We start from the raw sequence: 26,592 nt of genomic DNA, 5'->3' as shown, positions 1-26,592 counted from the left end.
AATTTCTGGAAGCTGAAAACATCCTAGTTCTTGTACCGCACATGTTACTCATTGAAAATGTTTGGGATGCTCTGGATCAGCATGTACGGTATTTGAGGCAAATGTTGGTTTTTGGATCTCCCCATTTTGTTAAAACACACATTTTGGAGTGACCTTTCATTGTGGTCAACCTAAGACACACCTGTGCAATAATCAGAGTGTCTAATCATAATCTTGATATGCCAGACCTGTGAGGTGGGTGAATTATGAATGCTCACTAACCCAAATTTAGACAGATTTGTAAAAAATATTTGAGAGAGTTAGGCCACTTGTGTTCATAGAAACGTTTTAGATCTTCGAGTTCAGCTCATGAAAAATGGGAGCAAAAATTGAATTGCTGCGTTTATATTTTTGTTGAGGGCACAAGCATATTTATCTGTTTAGTTTTTTCGGTGACACTATATAAAACCGCCATCTTCTCTTTTTACTTTTTTTCACAGCCCAACTTTGGCGGAGTTCTGAACTCTACTGAGTTATATTCTAATGACTTCAATTTGTGAGATAACTATTCTATAACTACCTTGTATATACTATTGACCATATCATTTGTCAGTGAGAAATGTTCTTTCGTGAATGGCCTAATTTGATCATACACAAGTGAAGGTGGGAAGAAAAAAAATACTATTACAGTCATAAAAATGAGAATTTGAGAAAATGTGAAAATCATGTTGCAGCTACAATAAGAGTAGAGCAACTGGAAGTAGGTACTGTACACACGATAAACCAGGAACAAAGGAGGCGATACGAGCAGATGACAACATTTTCAGCCAACATCTTCAAGGACAAATAGAATAGTGCTGGCAGCCACAGAACACCTGAGGGCAGCCAGCAGAATCACTCTCCACCAACAACAACATATATTTGTCATTTAGCCTGTGGCAATTCGGTTCCCGGGAGACATTTGGAATGCCTCATCAAATGATGCCGATGTTCCCTTTCGCTGGCTTTGTGTTGTGTGCCCAAAAGCTGCAAGGCACATTCATCTTTGGAATAACCCAATCCCGTTTTCGTTTCCTCCCCTCTTGGCTATGTTGGGAGGGGTGCTGATGTGGGTTATTTGTCCCCTCATGCTGAACACACAGACTAAGCAAGTATTTGGGCTCTTATTGTTGCAGAAAATGGTAGCTGGGATTAATAGTTCTAATTTCATAAACTATCGCTAATAAAAGTCATGGTTTAGAGCGGTAAATTGAAAAGAAAAGTAATTCTAGATCCAAAATGTAGTGGACACACACACAATCTGAAAAAAACAGACTCATTACAGGTCTATTTAAAGTGAGATATTCAGAGTACACTGCACAATTGCGTGCTTACAAAGAATGGAAAGGTACTGAAAATCAATATCATGCATGGCTTCTTTTATGAGCCTTGCACACAGTTACATAGGTGACATTTGGCCTTTAATGGGCTTCATGAAAATTCCAATTTTTTTCTAACTACTGAATGGCGACTTCTAATGAGTGCCCAACCAGCAGAAAGAGATAGTGGCCAGTACTCACTGAAGTGAGAAACCTGAAAAGGCAATTAACAATGTTCCCAAACAGCAAGTATTTCCATGTTTTAACGTTTATTTTAGAAGCATGGTTTTACACATTAAATATGTCAATGTGTAATATCCCCGTTATCATATGTTACATTGATGGGGATGAAGTAGGATACAAGCCAGAAAAATTACAGTACAGTAATCCCTCGTAAATAGTACATTTCCACATAGTAGCATTCCTTATTTATAAATAGAATATATTTGTAGTTCAAGCTTAAAAAAATCAGTTTTTCAACCACCTAAATACGTGTTTTAACATTATTAGAACGTTCTAGACATGAAATTACTAAATATAGTATACACAATATGAGTAAATAAGCCATTTAAGACATAAATAAGGCTCATGCTCTTGTGTTACTATAAATTTGTTCCCTGGGGGGACCTGAAAGAGGAGCGGATATGAAGTGACATCAGGGGTTCAGAGTTGAGTTTCAGCTTTGCGGGGGTAGCAGCTGCAAAAGTAGCCCATGTTTTTATTAGGGATAGTCGGTATCATCGTGCCTGTTGTGAGATAATTCAAAATAAAAAACCTGTTGTTCTGGCAATTAAGTCTGATCCTTGTGTGTCTCACTGAACATCGCAGTAATGTTACTGACACCTAGTGACCAATGTAGAATACTACATCAGCATCTTTGACTGTGTCTTTCGAATGCCTTATATTTGTATTGTAGTTCATTTAGCTATGTTTATGCTCGCAGATGCTTAATTTAGGCAAAAAAAGGTAGCATTTGCTGAAATATGCATATTTTTGACAAATAACAGGCTGCCTTCAACTGCGAAACAGCCATTATTAAATAACTGCGAAACAGCCATTATTAATGGATGTATTTTTGAAAAAACGTGAGTGTGAAACGGTGGAATTGGAAGCTCAAAGTGGCGAGGGACGGCTGCATCCTGTTACAATGCAGTATTTCTGATGTACTTTTCACAAATTCCCATTTCTTTTCCGATGACAATAATATCACAGAGAAAAATGTTGCTAGGCAGGGTTTGTAGGGCTTATTCATCACAGCCCTATAAAAAATGTATATTGATGTTTGAATGGAATACTGGGGACTGATATCACCGTGCCCCTGGACAGGGTTGGCATAAACACGCATTGTGTGTTTGCGAGTTTTTCACCACTAAGAATTGCACATTAACACCAGTTTTGACTCACAGACTCAACCGGTTGTTGCTCATGGGAAACATGTTTTTATATTCTACCATCACTTCTCATGCCTACATTTTCTAGCACAGGACTGCACAATTGATCTAGAAACTGATTGAACGTTGCGATTAATGACCTAAGATGAAAGAAGTAATCCTCTGAGGTCCATTCTCGAAAATACCACGAGATTACTACACCGCCACCAACCCTGCCCACACACCACCGCCCACCCCGCCCGTCTACCAGGAGAGCTTTGTCATCAGTGCAGGTGATATAGTGGCAGGAGGACTGAACAAATGATGGCTCCATGAGTCACAAGAGAGTGATGTAAGTGTAGATGTAAGGTAATTTTTGTAAATAGCAGGGTCTCTCGCTCTCTCTCTCGCTCTTTTTGTCATCTATTCATTTTGTCCCTCAGCCTCTATCCTGATATGGCTGTTCTGTGTCCTCATTTTCTCTCTTTACTCACACCTCCCTCTTCTCCAGCTCAAGTCCTCAATTATTTTCAGAGTGCCAGGCAAGGCACTGCGGGGGCACAGGGGACCATTTGGACTTAGTACATTAAAGAATTCATGATTTGAAACCACCATAGCCCACCCTGACGACTTTATGATATGACTTTCCAGTGCCTGAAGCTCCTTCCTGTCCCCCCTTTTTTCACTATACCGGCTTTCATTCCCCCATGACGACTGACATTGATCTATCCTTGAGTCTGTTAGCTCCGGGACTTCCACACCGTAAACTTCGGACTCCTGACCATTAAAAGAAACAGAGCAGCTGATATTTATGAAACTGTCTGGAATGATTCCCTTGTCCGTTTCTTGTGTCACCGTCTGTAAATTGGCCTGTTGGTATCGAGCACAAATAGTGACATACATGACAGCAGACTGCTGGAAAATAGATGGGTCGTCCCAGAGTAGCACTAAAAAATCAATCATAAAAGTGCAGGTATTGTTGAAGAGAGAAGAGCACTTTTTGCAAAAATGTGTGTGAGTGGCGGGAGGCCTATACTGGTTTTTTTGTTTATTTAACAGATAGATAAGCCGATAGGCTACAAGAAACAATCAACATTCCAACATTACCTACGTAGTGTCGGAATTGTAATGGCACCAGTGCTGAGGTAGTGGTAACTGTAGACAAAAAAAAGCAGCTATAAGTTCCTCAATTTGGTGCTAAATTAATGCAGGCGCAGCCAACTGAAAGAAGTGCTTGAAGGTCATATTGTACAGAAAATGCCGTGTAAGTATAGTTGTGCCTCGCTACATCGTGGTTCAAACATTGCTCCCTCATTGTAACATGATTTTTCTGAAATTAACGAATGAATGATCGCAGTTCCGTGGTTGACTATGCCCAATTATTAGACAAAAAATCCTGAAAAACAAGTCACTAGTGTCAGTAATGTTACATTGATGAGAAATGACATAGTGAAAACAAAAAATTCCTCCCATTTTGTGTGGAAATGGTACCCCAAACCAACATGTTTTCGGAGATCCAGGCAGAACCCAAAGATGGATGGCAAAATTTGGCACTTTCCAACGGATTGATTTTCTGCAATTTTTTTCGATCAATGGCTGTCGTGACACCAAACCCCCCAACATTCATCGGGGGTCCCGGCAGGACTCAAAATTGGCAAAAAAAACGCCACTTTTCCAAGGGGGCGATTTTTGCCTGTTTTTTCAGTGCCGGCACTGTCGCGAAATCGCATTTTTTCAAGCTGCTGAAACGACACTTTTCCGGCCCGGGAGGTGCGCCAAACCCCCCAAACATTCATCGGGGGTCCCGGCAGGACCCAACGAATGCAAAAAACCCAACTTTTCCGAGGCGTCGATTTTCGCCCGTTTTTTCAGTGCCGGCACTGTCGCGAAATCGCATTTTTTCAAGCTGCTGAAACGACACTTTTCCGGCCCGGGAGGTGCGCCAAACCCCCCAACATTCATCGGGGGTCCCGGCAGGACCCAAAGAATGCAAAAAAAACAACTTTTCCGAGGCGTCGATTTTCGCCCGTTTTTTCAGTGCCGGCACTGTCGCGAAATCGCATTTTTTCAAGCTGCTGAAACAACACTTTTCCGGCCCGGGAGGTGCGCCAAACCCCCCAAACATTCATCGGGGGTCCCGGCAGGACCCAACGAATGCAAAAAACCCAACTTTTCCGAGGCGTCGATTTTCGCCCGTTTTTTCAGTGCCGGCACTGTCGCGAAATCGCATTTTTTCAAGCTGCTGAAACGACACTTTTCCGGCCCGGGAGGTGCGCCAAACCCCCCAAACATTCATCGGGGGTCCCGGCAGGACCCAACGAATGCAAAAAACCCAACTTTTCCGAGGCGTCGATTTTCGCCCGTTTTTTCAGTGCCGGCACTGTCGCGAAATCGCATTTTTTCAAGCTGCTGAAACGACACTTTTCCGGCCCGGGAGGTGCGCCAAACCCCCCAAACATTCATCGGGGGTCCCGGCAGGACCCAACGAATGCAAAAAAACCAACTTTTCCGAGGCGTCGATTTTCGCCCGTTTTTTCAGTGCCGGCACTGTCGCGAAATCGCATTTTTTCAAGCTGCTGAAACGACACTTTTCCGGCCCGGGAGGTGCGCCAAACCCCCCAAACATTCATCGGGGGTCCCGGCAGGACCCAACGAATGCAAAAAACCCAACTTTTCCGAGGCGTCGATTTTCGCCCGTTTTTTCAGTGCCGGCACTGTCGCGAAATCGCATTTTTTCAAGCTGCTGAAACGACACTTTTCCGGCCCGGGAGGTGCGCCAAACCCCCCAAACATTCATCGGGGGTCCCGGCAGGACCCAACGAATGCAAAAAAACCAACTTTTCCGAGGCGTCGATTTTCGCCCGTTTTTTCAGTGCCGGCACTGTCGCGAAATCGCATTTTTTCAAGCTGCTGAAACGACACTTTTCCGGCCCGGGAGGTGCGCCAAACCCCCCAAACATTCATCGGGGGTCCCGGCAGGACCCAACGAATGCAAAAAAACCAACTTTTCCGAGGCGTCGATTTTCGCCCGTTTTTTCAGTGCCGGCACTGTCGCGAAATCGCATTTTTTCAAGCTGCTGAAACGACACTTTTCCGGCCCGGGAGGTGCGCCAAACCCCCCAAACATTCATCGGGGGTCCCGGCAGGACCCAAAGAATGCAAAAAACCCAACTTTTCCGAGGCGTCGATTTTCGCCCGTTTTTTCAGTGCCGGCACTGTCGCGAAATCGCATTTTTTCAAGCTGCTGAAACGACACTTTTCCGGCCCGGGAGGTGCGCCAAACCCCCCAAACATTCATCGGGGGTCCCGGCAGGACCCAACGAATGCAAAAAACCCAACTTTTCCGAGGCGTCGATTTTCGCCCGTTTTTTCAGTGCCGGCACTGTCGCGAAATCGCATTTTTTCAAGCTGCTGAAACGACACTTTTCCGGCCCGGGAGGTGCGCCAAACCCCCCAAACATTCATCGGGGGTCCCGGCAGGACCCAACGAATGCAAAAAACCCAACTTTTCCGAGGCGTCGATTTTCGCCCGTTTTTTCAGTGCCGGCACTGTCGCGAAATCGCATTTTTTCAAGCTGCTGAAACGACACTTTTCCGGCCCGGGAGGTGCGCCAAACCCCCCAAACATTCATCGGGGGTCCCGGCAGGACCCAACGAATGCAAAAAACCCAACTTTTCCGAGGCGTCGATTTTCGCCCGTTTTTTCAGTGCCGGCACTGTCGCGAAATCGCATTTTTTCAAGCTGCTGAAACGACACTTTTCCGGCCCGGGAGGTGCGCCAAACCCCCCAAACATTCATCGGGGGTCCCGGCAGGACCCAACGAATGCAAAAAAAACAACTTTTCCGAGGCGTCGATTTTCGCCCGTTTTTTCAGTGCCGGCACTGTCGCGAAATCGCATTTTTTCAAGCTGCTGAAACGACACTTTTCCGGCCCGGGAGGTGCGCCAAACCCCCCAAACATTCATCGGGGGTCCCGGCAGGACCCAACGAATGCAAAAAAACCCAACTTTTCCGAGGCGTCGATTTTCGCCCGTTTTTTCAGTGCCGGCACTGTCGCGAAATCGCATTTTTTCAAGCTGCTGAAACGACACTTTTCCGGCCCGGGAGGTGCGCCAAACCCCCCAAACATTCATCGGGGGTCCCGGCAGGACCCAACGAATGCAAAAAACCCAACTTTTCCGAGGCGTCGATTTTCGCCCGTTTTTTCAGTGCCGGCACTGTCGCGAAATCGCATTTTTTCAAGCTGCTGAAACAACACTTTTCCGGCCCGGGAGGTGCGCCAAACCCCCCAAACATTCATCGGGGGTCCCGGCAGGACCCAAAGAATGCAAAAAACCCAACTTTTCAGAGGCGACGATTTTCGCCCGTTTTTTCAGTGCCGGCACTGTCGCGAAATCGCATTTTTTCAAGCTGCTGAAACGACACTTTTCCGGCCCGGGAGGTGCGCCAAACCCCCCAAACATTCATCGGGGGTCCCGGCAGGACCCAACGAATGCAAAAAACCCAACTTTTCCGAGGCGTCGATTTTCGCCCGTTTTTTCAGTGCCGGCACTGTCGCGAAATCGCATTTTTTCAAGCTGCTGAAACGACACTTTTCCGGCCCGGGAGGTGCGCCAAACCCCCCAAACATTCATCGGGGGTCCCGGCAGGACCCAACGAATGCAAAAAACCCAACTTTTCCGAGGCGTCGATTTTCGCCCGTTTTTTCAGTGCCGGCACTGTCGCGAAATCGCATTTTTTCAAGCTGCTGAAACGACACTTTTCCGGCCCGGGAGGTGCGCCAAACCCCCCAAACATTCATCGGGGGTCCCGGCAGGACCCAAAGAATGCAAAAAACCCAACTTTTCAGAGGCGACGATTTTCGCCCGTTTTTTCAGTGCCGGCACTGTCGCGAAATCGCATTTTTTCAAGCTGCTGAAACGACACTTTTCCGGCCCGGGAGGTGCGCCAAACCCCCCAAACATTCATCGGGGGTCCCGGCAGGACCCAACGAATGCAAAAAACCCAACTTTTCCGAGGCGTCGATTTTCGCCCGTTTTTTAAATGCCACTCGCGGCTGTCGCGACATTGCATTTTTTTCAAGTTGCTAAAACGACACTTTTCTGCTCCACATTCACACATTCATCTGGGGTCCCGGCAGGACCCAAAGATGGCAAAAAACTTTGCTTTTCCGACGGGTCAATTTTCGTCCGTTTTTTGGCGCGATATTAAAGTTTTTTTCAAGTTGCTGAAACATCACTTTTCTGGTTTGGGAAAACAACCGATCGGAAAATTTCCGATTTTTGCCATGTTTGTGGTGGGTTTAGCCCACCTCTGTTTCCTCATTTTGGTGCTAAATTAATGCTGACTAAGCTTGTGAAGATGAATGATTGGCTAATTTCGATCTTTTTTTTTTTTATGCCATGCGATACATCCTCATTACGTTTGAGATTCTGTAAGAACAAGGAACTTTCCCAAACATTAGAGTTGTTATGCCTTGTCAAAGTGACTATAAGAGTGTTATTCCATGTCGACATCATATGGCAAAGTTATATGGCAACACATTACTTGCCCGCTGAGCTGCAGATGTCTACCCTTCTCAATGGAAGAAGTCGTCATCAGTTCCATATTAAAACTGCAGAGCTTGCTTTCTTGTGCAGTAAAGTTACTGCACACATGAACTTTATTCATAGGTTTCCGCCAGCCTCAGCAACATAATTAAGACAATTTTATTGTCAAAAATTTGTACACAGTTTGACTCCTGCTTAAGCTCATCGTAGCGGTGAACACAATAAGATCACACTATTAGTGGCACAGTGGAGGAGCAGGCAGCATTCCAGCAGCAGGAAAGCAGACTTAGCTGCCATGCTCGCACAGGGGACAGGGAATTAAAATTTCAGACCCTTCGTTCACAAACTGCATCTTTAACAAAATAACCGTGATTGTAAAAACTGTAAGAATAGTAGGGAATAGCTGTAAACAAATATGTTCATCCATCCATTTTTTATACAGCTTGTCCTCACTAGGGTCGAGAGTATGCTTGAGCTTATCGCAGCTGACTTGGGGAAAGAGGTGGGGTACAGCCTGGACTGGTCGCCAGCCAATCGCAGTAAACGAATATGTTTGTATTAATGAATAAATAATATCATTAATTAACGTTTTGTGCCTTCAGACAATATTTACAACACTAAACTTATTTTGTCAACACAGGTTTTACATAAATAGTCGGGGTGTCACGAGATGAGACGACATGAGATCGGGTCCACGAGAACGGGACGAGACAAGACTTTAACATTACATGCCCAAGGCCAAAAGTCACATAAGTGCCCCCTTTTCATAGCTGTCTCAGGCAATGCCTGTAACACAAAGTTACAACTTTATTGTCGTAAATTTATGATTTTTTTCTCGTAAATTTTTGACTTTATTCTAGTTTTTATTCTAGAGTTTTTTGTTGCAAGACAGCTTTTCTCCAAACGAGAAATCTTGTCACGTTTTAATCTCTTAATCTCTACCCCTGCCTGCATTACTGCATAGTGCGAACAACATATAAATGCCAAAGGGATGAAAGTGCCACGTATTTAGGCACTCATTCAACATTTACCTTTTCATTCAACCCCAATGGGCATCTCATTTAAATGCCTCTTTGCTGAGGCATGCTGCAGTTCTATGATTAGGTTGGCATGCTTGCTCTTTGCAATATGATGGTAATATAGTGTCATCTTCTGACCAAAAAGGGTACTTTCATTTCCACGGTTAAAGACTGGCTGCTGCTTTGAGACATCTGGTTGCAGACACATAATAGCATTGCTCCTGGGAGTCTTTGTCTACCGAACAACGTGATGTCTCCACTTCAGTGTGACTTTGTGTGGAAAGAGGAACAGGGAGTAAAATTAGAACTGCAGCCCAATGTTGTAGCGAACATACTAAATTCCCTAACATGTGTCTCAAAAACAGGAGATGTTTTTCATGGCTTGCCTGCAACAGCTCATGCAGAACAAGCTCTCCTCACTGTGGGCGGCGTGCTGCTCTCAGTATGAGTTCCCTAATGGCCATAATGGAGGACAAGACCATTTATTATTACAGGGGGTGAGGTATGTATACCGCTACAATTAAGGAGAAAAACATCCTGGTGCTTGTAAAGGGCATTAATGTGACTCTGGGAGTGATGGATGCTTGGTGAATGAGTCTTGCAGGCCAGTGGGAGTTTCTTATTATGTGAAGCAAGTGGGGGATCAGTCATAGAGGTAAATTAGAAAGGCAAGAGAGAAAGAGTGGGGAAGAAGGAAATTATTTATATATTTCAAAATAAGAGTAAAATAAGCTATATGATCGGAGGACGTGCATGAGTAAAAAACTAAGAAAAGGGACACTTAAATCTAAAATCACATATAATAAAATCTAAAAACTGGTGCAACATGTCATTAACATAATGCTCTCCACATTACATTACTTTTTCTCTTTTTGGGAATTGCATCATTTGGTAAAAGTATTTGGAACCATGTTTTTGCATACTAGATGTCCATCCATTTGGGTCATCATATACCAGGGGTGGAATGGGACAAATATTTGGCCCAGGACTTTTTGGTCAAGACTGGCCCACTATAATCCACACGCATATACTGTACTGTGCCCACTAGCCCACTGATGTCATACAAACACACAAGCCCTTAACCCTCATCCTACCAACATATTTATTATACAAATAGTACCAACTGTGGTCTGTTTGGACCCCACACAATATTAATCCCTTAAGTTGATTATTTAGCAGTAACATTTTTTTTTTTACTTGAAATGTTTTATTTGGTTAAAACAAAGTACAGTAGTACCTCGCATAACGTAAACCTCCTTTTACGTAAATTCCACTGAACGTAAAGAATGTATGTAAAGGTTTTCTGTCGTATTATGGAAGAAATTCCATATAACGTAAAACGTCAAGTCGGTGCAAGTTTTTTTTTGTTTTTCAATCAACTTTATTAATGCCTCAAGTCGGCGCAAGTTCAGACTAACACTTGGTGATGGCTTTTGACGCTTTACGCTCTCATTGGCTGATTTTCAGGGCACCGCCTCCGCTCTCATCTCATTGGCTGATTACTGGGGCACTGCCTCCGCTCTCATCTCATTGGCTGATTATCGGGGCACCGCCTACGCTCTCATCTCATTGGCTGACTTATACAGCAATTACGTCAGTTTGTGTGAGAGACAGGCTTGTCCCTTCAACCTCCCTTCCTCTTCGTAGTCGCCCTTAAACTAACTTAAACAATTAAGTTAAGTTACAAATTAAAATTTTGTACACAGCATTATCGTGTAGTGCGTGTGCGTTTGTCTGTGAGACCAGCTGACTCTTAGACTATTTGAGTCGCATTTCGACTCAGGCTAGTCCTCCTCCTCCTTCCTGCCTCCACTTGCGCTCCTGATCAAGACATCTCGTGAACGGTAGGATTGTTTTTGTTTTTCAGTTTTATTAATTTACAGTAATCTTATTTATTACCTTATTTTATATTGGAATGTTACTATATGTTTATGCTAACGTCGTCTTATATTTTCCCACTATATTTGGTGGACTTTGAATATTTTGAAGGGCCAAAGGGGTGAGTTTGGGAAGATCATGGAACAGATTAGGCTATTTACATGTATTTTACGCTTCGTATAACATAAAATCCCTATAACATAAAGGTTCTCGGAACGGATTATTTACGTTGTAGGGGCGTCTACTGTACATTTATCTAAAAATTCTATCACCGCCTGACATTTAGGCTACAAAGATATATTAATGTGAAAGAAAAATGACAATTTCATCATTTACACGACCATTTACACTTTTTGTTTGGAACATAGAACAAAAGATAACTAAAGATAGGCCTTCCTTCTTTCTCTGACCGAAGTGATGCCACTGGTTCATGGTTAGACTTGAAAACACCAGCCAAGATGCACAATACGATGATTGCCTTCATTTCATCTGTATCAAGAGCCATCCAAGTTTTGTGATTGTCCGGACTGGTTTCATACCATGCTGTGACTTGCCGTCAAGCTTCTCGATTGGTTTCCAACACACCAAGATCTATCATTGTGGGGGAAATGAAGAGACCGAAGTGCAGTTCACCACATTGGTTATGCTAGGCGCCTGTCTGATGATATCTTGAGGCTGATGTCTACCTACATTGGATGGGTTTTTCTGCCATACAGTGCCATTTTGTCCAACTAGCATGTCTTGTATGTCATGCTGATCTGCAGAATCCTGATCAGCTTGATCTTCATCATGGTCCTGCCTGTCCACTTCCACGTCTGTGGGCTCGTCCACGGCTTCTGACCCTACCTCAACCACGGCCCTGACTATTGCCCTGGCCACAAACTTGGGCAAGTCTTCTGTCTCTAACAGTTTCAGGTTCATTTTGATCTGCAGGATGATCACTGACATCAATATTAAGGACTCTGTGTCACTGTAATCTGACTCCTACTGAGTAGGGTCGAATCAGACCTCACTCAGTAGGATGAAGGCACTATGTTAAGCAACATCCCTCATCCAAGGAGTTGTATAGAATAGTTCTGAACAAGTTTACATGCAAAAGTATGGAAAACAATAATATAACAATATGATTTGATTTTATTATTGTTAGAGTAGTGTTTTAGTCATTGTAGATGTATAATGTCAAACTGTTGAAAGGACAATAAACCATAAACCCTGACTGAAAAAATATGTGAAGCATATTGTTTAAAATGTTACATCGATGTCCCTCATGATGCAAACTGAACTGTAGGCAATAAAAAAAAAAGGTGCATGTTGAAATCTTAAACACTTGAACTCTGCAGGTGACATGATTGAGGGGGGACCTCATCGTAGGTATAAAAAATTACAAAATGTAAAAATAGCAGCTCTACAGGCTAAAAACACATCCTGTTGAAACATGTGACATGTAAGCTTGAGGTGTGCAATGTGGCATCCATTTGATATAAGTATCACTTAAGTGCTTCATAAAAGCAAATCATCAATGAATCAGTATAGTATTCTTATTGTTTTTGAATACTTTCGATAACTAGATTGACTTGTAACACACCACCCCATGTTTGCTATGTATTATGTCAAGTAAAATTCATAGATAGTTAAACAATTGCTGTGCACCATTTACAGTGGCACGTCGGTGTTCCCCACCAAACACACGGATGCACACAAATTCAAATATTAATGTAAATCAAACCTCTGATATTAACATTATGATCCAGGCAGAACAAACCATGTTAACAATTTACAGAGGCAGATGAACACGAACACCTTGCCAGCCACTGGTGCCACCTCCTCAGCAAGAAAATTAGCTATTGGCTGTCCGAGAAGTCTCCAGATGATGTAATCAGCTAATTTGCATATTATTTGCATATAATGTAACGTGCTGTAGGGAAAAAACATAACCTTGTAGGAGAGACCAAAAAAGTGAGTAAAAACACCTTAATTACATTTACAACTAGAAATAAATTAAAGTCTTTGTTAATTTAAAATTGGCCATCACTTCATCAAAATAAAATAATTTTAATATTTTATGTCGGCCAGAGACAGTGTATAGACAGTGCTTTTCACTTTTAAAGAAACACTGCACTTTTGGGGGAATTTTTGCCCATCATCCACAATCCTGAAACGTGGCCACACATGTCTTTCTCTTTTCTGTGCATTCTAGAGAGAGTGGACAGAGGCAGCTGACTGAATCATTGCAGCGCCCCTGTAGCCATGACCAATTAAATACTTTCCTGGAAAGAAATGCATGATTGGAAATCGTTAAAATAATTGTTTTTATTCTAAACTCATATTGGTACTTGTATTGTATATTTCTTACCTACCTTTTGAGTGTTAAGTTGTTGGGTGATGATTTTTTTATTCTAAGATGACACTGTGATATTGAGTAATGATCTCTTGCGATTTCTGCTAATGATTGGCTCCTGTCAAATAAAGAGCTACCTGGTCCTCACAGACTCGTTCGCGTCACAATATGCCATTTTATGACATGGACATGTGCGGCTTAAACACCGGAAATTGCGGTATTTTTCTGGCGTCGTTGTGCAGCGCCTCACACTTCTATCAAGCGCTGTTCAAAACAGTGCTATAGGACATTGTTCAAAACAATGCAATAGGGTACCAATCTGTATTGACTAGGAAACAAGAACAAGCATATGAACAATTACAAATAGACAACCACATTATCTGTAAAGTATTAGCCCACATTCCATGTTTTATTTATACATGGCTAGCTGGACTGTGTTGTGATGTCATGTGCTATTTGCGCCATGTATCACAATCTATATCATTGTGACTTACCCAATGGACAGTTGTCCATCTGGTTCAGCTAGTCTTTTCCAATTTATTATGGGTAGGTGGAAAAAAAGTTTGTGTCACTGTAGGTTTTGTTAGCACTAACAATTATTAGTTCGTTGTGATGCAATCTATTGGAGCAATGTCCTCTTCGCCATACACACAAAGTCGTTTCATCCATGGTAACGCTGTATGCCACACTCCATTTCTGTCGGCATGGCTTGAAAAGCTTCACATTTACACCGCCAATTCATGCCTGTGTAATGACTTGCCCCCATCTGCTACCTTTGAAGCTTCACTCTCTCTTCTTGCAGGCTCGGCTTCTAAAACCTGTAGCTCATCCTCCGTATATTCAGGCTCAAAAAGATAAGGTTCTGGATCCTCATTTGTCCAAAAGTAGTCATCGGCGGCGGCTCTCACAAAGTCTGCCATGATTAGTAGTAACAAACAGACATGCGCTTGACAGGCTACAGGCGGAAGTAGTACTAGATGTGAAATCAGTGTGCCCAGAAAGAAGTTGTGGTCATGTTTAAAATGATCAAAATACGGAAAAATATTGTAATTATTGCATGTTGTCATTAATGTACCTGTAGAAAACGATAAAATGTTGTATTTTTAGAGAGCTCTATAGCTGAAATAGGTGTACCCCAAGACGTGCATTGTTAGCTCCCTCATGTTGTTTTTCTCTCTTCAGAACGCACAGAAATGAGAAAGACGTGTGCTCATGTTTCACATAAGGATTGTGGATGAGCAAAATTTAAAAAAAAAATATATAAATTTTCCCTTTAAGTCCCCAAATACCAGAAAACTCTCCAATGACACCAGAAAAAGTAGATTTGTCACCAGTCGCTTTTGCAAAAATATCGCCAAGAGGGTTTGGAATGTCATCAGATTTAGAGACAAAGTCACCAAGTTGGCAACACTGTCGCCAACTCGCAAAACACCTCTGAGAAGCTCTGAGCGCTCATGAGTGACAGCGGGGACGGCCAATCACACGTTAGCAGGATACGAGAAGAGCCAATTGATGAGCTTGTTGGCGGTCTTCAACTTGAGCGTCCGTTTTCAGATTAGTCATAGTGCAAAGCACGTGTCACATTCCATTTAATATAGTGTAACAGTAAGGCGCAGTAATAAATAAATAAATAAACGGCCGTCCATTGGCCCATTTTTGGTCGGCCCACCAGGAAAACTCACGGTACTCCCAATGGCCAATCCACCCATGCCATATACTGCAGCGATCCAACGGAATTTTTAGATTACTTTTATTATCGTTTGGATACATGTTCTCACAGGTGTTTTTTTTTTGAAGGATGCATATTTCATTCAGCATTTATTTAATGAAGCTGTTGGATCACTGCAGGATGTCTAGTAATTAATGTGTCCTTGGAAACGTGTATACACATATAGTCGTTATCTGTTTAAATGACCGTATGTATTGTTACTGTTATACCCTAGGGAGAGTGTCAGTTAGATGGTATGGGTGGTCAGTAGCAAGCAAATCTCAATTACCCTGACAGGTGACAGTGGGCTGAATACATTATTGCACCTATACAGGAACACACACAGCAGTGTGTGTGTCTATGTGTTAGGGCTATAAATATATGTGTGTCCCTGTAGGAGCCTAAATACTCCAAGTTAAATGATATTAGGATAAAAGGCGATTTAGGTTTATTCAGCTAAAAATTGGCTATTTACATTATTTACAAGCGAAATGATGATAGTTCAAATATACAGTAAGTTAAAGGTTAATTCATTGTACTTCGTGTGTGGATAGTTTAAGGTGTACTATTTCATTTAGCATTCTAATATTGAAGAAATGTTTTGACTTCCCTATGTAATGTATGTACATCTTTAATTGCGTTGACCCGGAAGTATCTACAAGGTGATGTAACCTGGAAGGGAATTATGAGGTATAGTGGAACGGAGCCACACAGTTTTTTGACCTCACTCACTCTCTCTCTCTATCTCGCTCTCGTTGTTTTTTGCCTTTAGAAACTCTCGTTTTGTATTTTTGTCACTATAGAATGTTTGTTTTGGAAGTAAAGTGAACCAAACCAAGAGGAGTTTTCTGGAGTGTTTTTTTTTGCATGCTGCTGATAGCAGAGGAGCACGAGGGAAGAATTGGGAGCGTCAAGCTAAGGCTTCGTAACTAGGAACCTACAGTCCCTTTTTGGCATGAACAGCCATGCAGCATGCATGAATTTATTCTGCGGGCCAGCAAATGCCAATGAGCTCCTTAATAGCACCATTAGGCTCTGACAAATGAAAACACTAAGTTACTCTAAAATGTAGATTCATAGGAATCAGTGCAGTATGTTTCAGGATCATTTCTACCAGGTCATTCTTATGATTATGTATGGCTCTAACATTTTGAACTGCAATCGATTCAAATAGGACATCCGTGTCCATGGGTCACAGAAATATGTATGAGATGTGAGATTGTGGAATCTAATTCACCGTCATTTTATTATCACTAGAAGGTGGTCCAATGAAACAATGTCTGCAGGTAAGCCATTGGGAGAGAAAAACAACACATACTCCAGGATGATCCAGAAAACTACAGTTTACACGTGTTTTGTATCTGCTTAGAAAAGATCCACCTATGTGACTCCCTGTTGCCCCTCGGTTGGCGGGCAGTCTACAGATTCCTTCCGGTTCCCTCTGCAGCCTCTTCTTGCTGTTTTTAGAATACATATATAGTATTGTTATGTGTTGTTCATCCTCTGAAACTATGTGTCCGTTAGAAAAATTAGTACCTTGAGTGCATGTCAGTGTGGTTCGTGTGTTGTAATGTGCTGAGTGTGTCAATCTTAGCAAACATAATGTATCATCAATCATAATCCAAACAGTTTATTAAGCATTCCTTACAGAATGAATACATGTATGTTGCAGTCAAAGTGTGTGATTTTGTATTAATATAACTCTATGCAGTAATATGCAGTGTTATCAAATGCATTGCTTTATGATGAATGAAGTGAGGAAGAACTTGAGATAAACCATAATGCATATTTACATGTTAGGAATACATCCTTGAGGAAAGGAAACCATGGAAAGGAGATGGGTGAGGGACATCCAATTTACACCATGCTGATATGCTGTTTAGACACCATGCAATGTGTTCTCTTGATCCTTATCGGGATAATCCAAAATTCCAAAAATGCGAATGTAATGCCACAGTACGCTATCTTATATTCATACCCGTGACATTTCTTGATGTATACTGTGTATTACTGTGTGTTTACGATTGCGATAAACAGAATATTATTGTGTCCAGTCAGTCCCATGTGTGTATTAGGTATTTTGTATGTTTGTTGACTTCAAAATGTGCCTGATTGGTAAATGTCCTTCATTTGCAGCATCATTGATGTGCACTGTCTGGCACACAGACCAATGCTAAAATAGATAAACCACATCCCTGTGCTGCATGCAGTGTGATAAGAAATTCATGGCTACACCAGTGTGCTATCATTTATATTATTGCCATCTTCCATACATGCTCAGAGAGGGCAGCAGCAAGTTAGAGGGAGAAAAATGACAAAAACTTACAGTTGATGGTGCATAATCAAAGTCAATGTTAAGTACAAATAATTTGCATCCTTGTTTGAAATATGCATGCACAAGGGAGTACAGATGTTATGGTTGATTTGTGTGCATTTTGTGGTACACTGGTGAACAGAAGGTAAATGGCTAATGTTCAGGTTTAGCATTACTGAGTCAGGTCATTTCGAATGTATAATGATATGATAAATAGAAAAAAGTGTTTGGATTCTCTTGTGACATGCTGCACAACTTTGTTCCTAAATTCACCACTCTCCATGAGTATAAGGGGAAAACAAATTGATAAATATGAACATCAGGCAATATCAAATAATATTTCAGTTAGCCTGGACTGCATCTTTCCCCAATTTGATAATGTTGGTAATCTCAAAATGACTTCACTGGCCACCATTGGCAATCATTTTCCTCATGTAATGGACTGTGCACTCAAATTTACTATATTATACCATATTTCATGGTCTGCGCTTATAGTGTAGTAGCGCTGCACTGCAGGTATGCACACTACATTTGTGTTGTTTGTGTGAATTTTGATGCCGTTAGGCTCACATTGACTGGATAGATATGGTCTGTCTATGCAAATCATATTAGCAGTGACCCAATTCATACCAAATTTGGATGCAAATGTTAAAGGGGCCTGATTCTGATCTGATGATATCCAATGCCATGCATTTTTTCCTCGGTATGATACCATTATCCATTTGAATTGTCACTTAGAAGAAAAAATCTGAATTGTGCCAATTGAGCCATGTAATGTAAGGATGCATTTCAGACAAGTGGGAAGTAGGAAATTCTAGACCTTGAACAAGGAAAAGTGCATTGGATTGGTGCTCAAAGTATCAGATGCCCTGTGGAAAAATCAATATCTAGCCATCTGAGACTTGTTACATTAATACATTTAGATGATATGCCTTACTGGTAAACCCCATGCTGCTGTGATCACATTTATGTGCCAACAATCTCATTATGTTATATATTATCCTTCCAGAAAAGATGTCCATCCAGACATGGACTGCACTGCCACTGAATTGTGCTGATGGACACACACAAACACATCAGATTTCAGAAATCTTTGCTGGTAAAATGACTACTTCAGCCCCGCATGGATAAAGTGAGTAGAGATCCATAACTTAAATGTTTGTCTCTTTTCTAAAAAATCCCTCAGTTTTTTTTTCTATACTTTAATGTTTTGTTTTTTTCTATTCATTCCCTTTTTTTCGTTTTTCTTTCTTTGGATGTTGTTGCCTTCTATTCATCTAACTCTCCTGCTCAACCATCTCTCTAATATCGCCCCTGCAGCCATGTTTGGGACTCTACAGAGAGAGAAGCAATCTTAGATTTATTTTACCTCCAATTTCCAATTTGAGAGCCCCCCACTGCTGGAGGCGAATCTTCAGAGACCCTGATGGAGCGAGTCGTCTTGCTAAATTAAAGTCTGTCCTAAAAAATGGAAAAAACTTCCGTGGCTCCCGATGTTCTTTAATGGCTTAACAAGAAACCAACATGTTCTGTGTTTTGTGCACATGGGCGAAATCAATCACTTACTATAAATCCAATCTGAAAGTTAACCAATGACATCTGTAGAAGTTTGTAATTACAGTCAAACCTTGGTTGATATGCCGTAGTTTTTATATGATTTGGTTTTTGTTGAAAATTTTCGCCAAAATGTTGCCCCGGTTTTTATACACCGTCTCAGTAAACGTAAAACATTGCACGTAACTAAGTAGTAATTTTGCCCTCTACAATAAGGTGCCCAAACAAAACACCCTACACGCTGCTGACTCACTGTTCATGCGAAACACAACACACAACACACAAAACACAATTTTTTAATTGAGTGTGACCGCTAAATAACCTGCCATGGAGCCAAAAGAAGTTGCGAGAGCCAGCAATTTGATAAAGGAGGTAAGAAATACAATTGAAATCAATCTCGCCAGGATGTGACTTTCAACAGTTACTGTGGGCATCATTCAGAACACAGACAAAAACCTCTGTTGATCTAGTGTTAGTATTTATCTGACCCCCTGCTAAATGAAACCCTGCCATCCATTCCCCACAGCCCTTTGATACCACATTACCGCTGAAAAGAGTCCAGCTTCCCTTGTATCTCCATATGTCCATTCTCAAATGCTCAAGCAAAAGCGTCGTACACTTTCTTTTTGCTCTTGATCTTGTAAAAATTACAAACTGTGCCACCCCCCCACCCCCCACCCCGCTCTTAAAAACACACATATTCCATTCCACTTCAGTTCCACATACTGCTCTTGCATTCACAACTAACACACACGTACCGCTCTCTTTTTGCTGAATAAAGCCTGGAGACAGGTGTTGGATTAGCTGTCTGCAAGAAAAAAAGAGCCCAACTCCTTTGATAGGACTACTATAGCTGGCCTGGAGAGTGGAGAGGCAGGTGCACCATGAGAAAAGAGAAGGAGGGGGTTAGGCAAGTGTGTGTGTGGCAGAGTATGCAGCCGAGAAATCCCATCTATTGAAAGGAAAAGAGGGGACTTTTTGCATAGTGGGTTTGTGTAATTGGAAGCGCTTTGGTGAAGCATGGTTGGCTGTTGCCACGTGGTGACAGTTGCTTGCCAGTCTCCTGTCTATCTGCCTGTCCACACACATTTTAACATACTCCTGTGAACACAAAAAACAGTACAGATGATCTATATCAGGCTCATTTTGGATCTGAAAGATGACCTATTCATCAGAACTGTAAAATTCAAAAACATTTTTCAAATGCAGTATATCAACAGCTTGACTGTCCAACACATGGCTGCTGTAACCATGGTAACCCTCCTCCCCAGATGCTTTTGTTCTATAACTTCGAGATGCATGCATGTGACTCTAATCCCCAGTTTGATGCTTTTTCATTTAAATTACCAATTACAGAGAGAGGAGCACAGAGAAAAAGGAAGTAAACAAAAGAAAAGAGTGAGTGTATTGACAGATGGAACTGTGCAACATAAAAACAACAGTATAATACAGATGTACTGCTTGCATGGTATGCTTAATCCAGACAAACCAAACTAATTCCAGCAGAACCTCAAGGCCCACTTTGTGTAAGGTTGTATGATGTATAGTATTATGTTCAGGTCATTTTCATTTAGGTTGGTTTTACACGATATGGTTCAAGTGACACAATTGTAGTGTTTTTCCTCACGTGTGGCCCAGTTCTGAAAAATAGTACGGTAAATGTCTCAGGCCACTACTATTTTTTACAGCAGTCATTGCGAGCCAACCAACCATGTAGCCACCAATGTAAACACATCCCAAACAACACACTCATTTCGCATCACAACTACAGTGTAGCAAGAGTTTGGTCTTTATCCTGGTGTGTTGAGAGTGGTGGGTAGTCAAGTAGATGAAATACAAGTGCAGAAGAATACAGTAGAAACCAGGATAGTGTAAGATCTTTTTGTCAAACAGATTTTGGACACCCTGAGTCTAGTCTAAAAGTGATAGTGGAGGACCTTGAAATGTGGATAGACAAAACATTAAGGTAGGGCTTGGTGATATATAAATGTTTTTTAAATATCAATATTTACTTTAAGCACAATACAAAAACCAAGCATATCGTTGATATTGATATAGACTGGATTTGCGTTGTAGAAGCTCGGCGGCTCCAGTGCAAGCAACAGCATCTGCGGTGAAGAACTAGTCAGCAAGGAGTAAGCGGTAGCTCAGTAATGTGGAGGTACTTTGAATTCATCCATCCATCCATCCATTTTCTATACCGCTTCTCCTCATTAGGGTCGCGGGTCATGCTGGAGCCTATCCCAGCTGACTTCGGGCAACAGGCGGGGTACACCCTGGACTGGTCGCCAGCCAATCACAGGGCACATACAGACAAACAACCATTCACACTCACAGCTATGGGCAATTTAGAGCCACCAATTAACCTAACATGCGTGTTTTTGGAATGTGGGAATTCGAATTCAGAGCATAAAAAAATAGTTTTTGCCACCTTCACCAAACTTGGCACAAACCCCAATAGGAGGAATGTGTGAAGCTGCGCGCTCCTGTTGCATTCCTCATGAAAGAAAAAGCAAAGTGGTGTGCTATTATAAAGAGGTGTCCTATCACATTGCTGAGATATGGTCCCCGTTTCAACAGTGGAAAACAACGGCTTTAAAAACCTGCTGAAAATGATGGACCAGTGCGCTTCGCAGTCACAATTATTGAGCACGACAAGCTCTACCACAAATGTCCAAGGAAGTTAGACAGAAAGTTGCTAACCTGATACATTTGACAGGTTGGGGTTCCTGGTACAAAATAAGGACATTCTTGTGTCTTCTAAAAATGTTTAAAGTATTTTTGAGTTGCTGACATTTTAAAATTTCCTCTTAAACCGGGCACTCCTTCATATTCCTTTCGTTATTAGATGAGGATTTGAGCATAGCTAAAGGTTTGTTCTAAAAAAAAAGATTATATTTGACTTTTTCAATATTTTAAAAAGAGAATTGCCTACTTTATTTTAGAGGCTATTTTTAGGTCCGATTTTTTAATGTGCATCTTGGATGAAGCTTTAAAATTTCAAAAAATATCCTCATGTTAAGTATTGATTTTAATGAAACAACTTGACACACACATTTGGCTTTGATTTTGTCTAGACTCACTTTGCTTAAAAAATATAGAAAATATATTTTGTAGATCGATATTCAACCTAAATATATTGGGATATGAGTTTTGGTCCATATCGCCAGCCCTACCTGTACAGTTTAAAGAAGTCCACTGGGGCTTACAGGTCTGCCTTATAAAGATGACTGTGCTCAGTTTTAAGTTTTGATGTTGTGTATGTGTTGCTCAATAATGATATATATTGTAATTAATCACAGTTTTGAAAAGAATTAATTATGATTAATCACCATTAGCAACAATGTCTGAAATATGCCCATTTTTACTATAGTTAATTAACAGAAATTTAAATGACAGGACATCATCATATTTATTTGTATGTATTAACAGCTCCAAATGAACTGAATATGTCAATCAAGCTAAAAGATACCACACGAGTCATAAAATCTATTTGACTAACACTAGTCTCTTTAATAGCAGCAGAACATTTGAATCACAATCATTTAAACCGTGTTATTATGAGCAATGAGGGGTTGCCTTGAAAGACCTCAATAAGGCTAGACCATGACTCTGATTCCATCTTTTCTATCATCTTTCATTTTCATTCATTAGTGCTGAGTAACTATTTTATAATTTAAAACGTGTTTAATAAGTGTGCGAGGCATATTTAGGGCTTAAACCTGGATTGCGCTTCTATGCATTTAGTTTGTTTGCTACATAGACTCATACGTTAGCCTACTTCCTGCAGTGGCTATTGTCTCAGTGACCAATGTGACCACTGTGACACTCACAATGCACTTCAATTGCTGTATTCACAAACAAAGAACACATATGCAGTGAACATTCACACAGGATTTTGTGTTAGCCACAACTCACGCCAGTCACTACACTCTCCACACCAGTGACTCTGCTCCACTGCTGCAAAAACTCAGCTAAAAACACTCAATTGTAGCTAGCTGATGTCACACACGTCACTTCCCCGCTCCTACATATCACATCTTCCGAATGTCTTATATGTCTTATGTCTTAATGTCTTATATTTGTGTTTTTAGCCATTTATTTAGCCATTTTCATGCTTGAAAATATTTAATTTAAGCCAGTAATTTGTACAATTTGCTTAAATATGCATATATTTTTCTTATAATAATAGGTCATATTTATTTCGTATTAGTTATTTATATATTGACATACTGTATGTTGAATTATGAGATGTATTCCATTGTAACTTGTATACATGTTCAAATAAAATTAAACCATTACCAGTACCATTACCATATTTATTAATGAAGACATTTTTGAAAAACCGCGTCCTCATTAGTTAACTTTTTTTTTTTTAGATACTTTTAGTTCAAATTCTAAACAACATTTCTGCAGAGGGTGTAAATGTCACGACAGCTTAATTTCTGTGCAACTTTAACTTTTGACAGTGTTGTGCCTCAAAAAACGATCACTTCCATTGGAGCGTCACAGTTTTGTCCCCTCCAGTCAGTCGAATATGAAATACTGTGGATGTCTGAGTTTCCTGCTCTGGCAAGATGACAAAGGAATCAATAAGATGAAGAATGGACACCATTGCCAAGGATAAGGTACTTCAGATGGATAGATAGCATCAGCCTACATCACATTTATCATGTGATGTGGGACGGGCGACGGTAGGCAAAAGAATGTGGATGTGATCAGAAGTACTGCAGTGCTTTCCATTCACGTTTTGTAACTTTTTCAGCTGGAAAGAAATAAAGCAAACATTTGGTATTTGAAGTTTGGCCATTTCTCAGAAACTATTAAAAGCTTTGATGAAACAGAAAGAATGAGTCTTCATGGGACACATTGTTTTGCTCTGTTGCCTTGCCTCTTTTTTGATCATTATAAGAAAATTGAAATGTCTTCAGGAGCATAATCATGTCCAATAATAATAATACAGTATGTTAAAAACCACTATAATCAGTGACATAGCGGGTTTGCACTGCTGCCTCACAGTCTCTGAATCCTGGTTTGAATCTCTGTGTGGAGATTGCATGTTTTCTTTGTGCTTGCACTGTTTTTCTCCGAGTACTCCAGCTTCTTCCCACAATTCAAAAACATGCTGTTTACGTTCAATGGAGACTCTAAATTGCTCTATTGGTGTGAATGTGAGTGTGAATGCTTGTTTGTCTAAACTGTATGTGCTCTGTGATTGACTGGCCGGAAGTCGACTGGGAGATGCTCCAGCTCACCCGCGACACTAATACTGTATGGATTATATACAAAATGGATGGCTGGATCAAATCAGTACATTTCATTGCTTGATGAATACTTTTGTTGTCCAGCAGATGTCAGCATTGTTACCAAGGAATATATATTTCTGAGCCGTTTTCCATGTAGGCTACAGTGCAGTTCTTTGTTTGACAAATAGCTGACAAACGAATTTTAAGTACACTATCTTAACATTTTAGACGCAGTTCATTAATGTTGGATGATATATTACCTTGGGGATATTACTGATTCTTTAGTAATTGAGTAGAACAACTACTGAGGCCACTATGTGTGCTCTGTTAGATTTACTATGTATACATTTATACTAATACAGCATATTTGGAATATTTTTATGTTAAATATTAAGTGTTATTTCCGTTCTTGACTGTTATGTATATTATGCTTTTCATTCTGATGACTCTGACTTTTCCCAAGTTACTGTACTGTAAATATTTGTCCAATAACACTGATGACATGTAACAGGAGTATACAGTATATCTAGTAATATTGTGTACTTTCGTTAATATGTTATTGTCAAACCAAACCAAAAGTGTCACAAGCCACAAACATAATAGTTACAAGTGCAACAATACCTTCTTTGCTCAGGTGCTAATAATCTATCTAAAAGCCCTCAGCCCTCTATTTTTTCAGTCTCTGTAATGAGCTGTGGTCTGTTATCAGTCATTACAGGAAGCCTGATTATTCGACTGGCATTCTGCACACGCTCACAGAGAGCTCCCTGAAGGTGACCTTTTCATGTCACCATAGAAACCGCCTCACTCTATACTGAGATGCTCACTGTGTACACACAGAGGGAGAGAGAGCTAGAGGAGGAAATCAGAGCATTTTTTTCCCCAACAAAAGTGCATCAGTAACGTGCACAAATGAAATGGCAATTCACATTTAATGATTCAAATCAATATAGGCACTTGAAGTCAACAATTGCTTATAGCTTCTATTTTTATAATTTATGGAAAAAATATTATGTCCTTTGTCTGGATATACCATCAATCAACACAGTAGCCACGACATTATATACAACGACAATCAGAGCCAATACAGGAAGTCTTAAGGTGTCACATTATACAATCAAGACTGTGTGATTGGCGGAGGAGCATTGGTAGAGCAGTCAGTGAAGGGGGTTGTGGGGAAGTTGGGTACAATGGTCTGTCTCTGGTGGAGATAGTGGTGTTGGAGCTTGTCCAACGATTTGATGAAGCTGGCCAAAGAATGCATCATTGTGTGAGTCATCTGCAACATTTGTGGGGGCAATCACAGTCATCTTGCCTGTTGCTGATTGGGTTCCAGCTGATGAGCGGCTGGCATACATCCAGCATGGCCAGTACAACTTTGTGAAGACGCGTCAAACATAGGTACCGCTCTCCAAATGAAACAATGGTTTCCTGCTGTGAATACACTTTTGCCTTGCCACCGTGATTTGCAGAAGTCTGCTAGTGTGATGTCACAATGGGAGCGTTTCAAGGACAGCAGTGTTGCAGCCCCAGTATGAAGGATTACTTGGACATTCCATGTGGAAATATGTGTCTTCAAGTTAAGGTTTATTAGAACTCCTTAGTTAGGGGCATGTTGAGTTCTGATAATAGGTTGGTCAGTCCTGATTCTTCTGATTGGTGTGGTGACGCGTAAACACAGTATCCCCTGAGTGAGTTGTTAGCTTTCTACAGGATAGTCGGATGAAGGGACAGATTTCTTTGTGGTGTACTGACTTGCCGCCAGGTTCCTGTTGGTCTGGAATCTCCCTGGGGGACCCTGTACTTATTTGTACAGCTGTAGTAAGGCAGTGTCGGCAATGTAGTGTCGTGATGGCAGAAGATAACATGGATCCATGCATTCTAAAAGACCTCACATTCTCCACAACGGAGAAGGGCTGATTGTCAGAAAAATCTGCTTTGCCCGATAAATTTGCAGATCACTGAAAATCTTTTCAGTGATCTGCTTTGCTTTTTCGCTCTCTTTTGGATATTTGTCTGTCCTCTGAAAGTTCAGAGTTTCTTGCTTTGGCGTAGCAGGCTTTTTTTCAGCGACCGAGCTAACCACTTTATACTCCGTTGTATGTTTGGTCCTCAGATGAATGCAGCTGTGCTAATGCTATACCCACTGAAATTGTCATTTTACAGACACTGCAAGTGGCTGTAGGACTATGTTCATTTACAATCTAGAAGTACTTCCACACGGCTGACAAAGCACTTTACGGCACTTTCAAATAGGCAAAAATCGGGTCGATCCTGA

This window comes from Dunckerocampus dactyliophorus, chromosome 7 (genome assembly GCF_027744805.1).
Source record: "Dunckerocampus dactyliophorus isolate RoL2022-P2 chromosome 7, RoL_Ddac_1.1, whole genome shotgun sequence".
NCBI classification, from domain to species: domain Eukaryota; kingdom Metazoa; phylum Chordata; class Actinopteri; order Syngnathiformes; family Syngnathidae; genus Dunckerocampus; species Dunckerocampus dactyliophorus.
The sequence above is the reverse complement of the archived record's forward strand: the minus strand, read 5'-3'. Positions refer to the sequence as shown.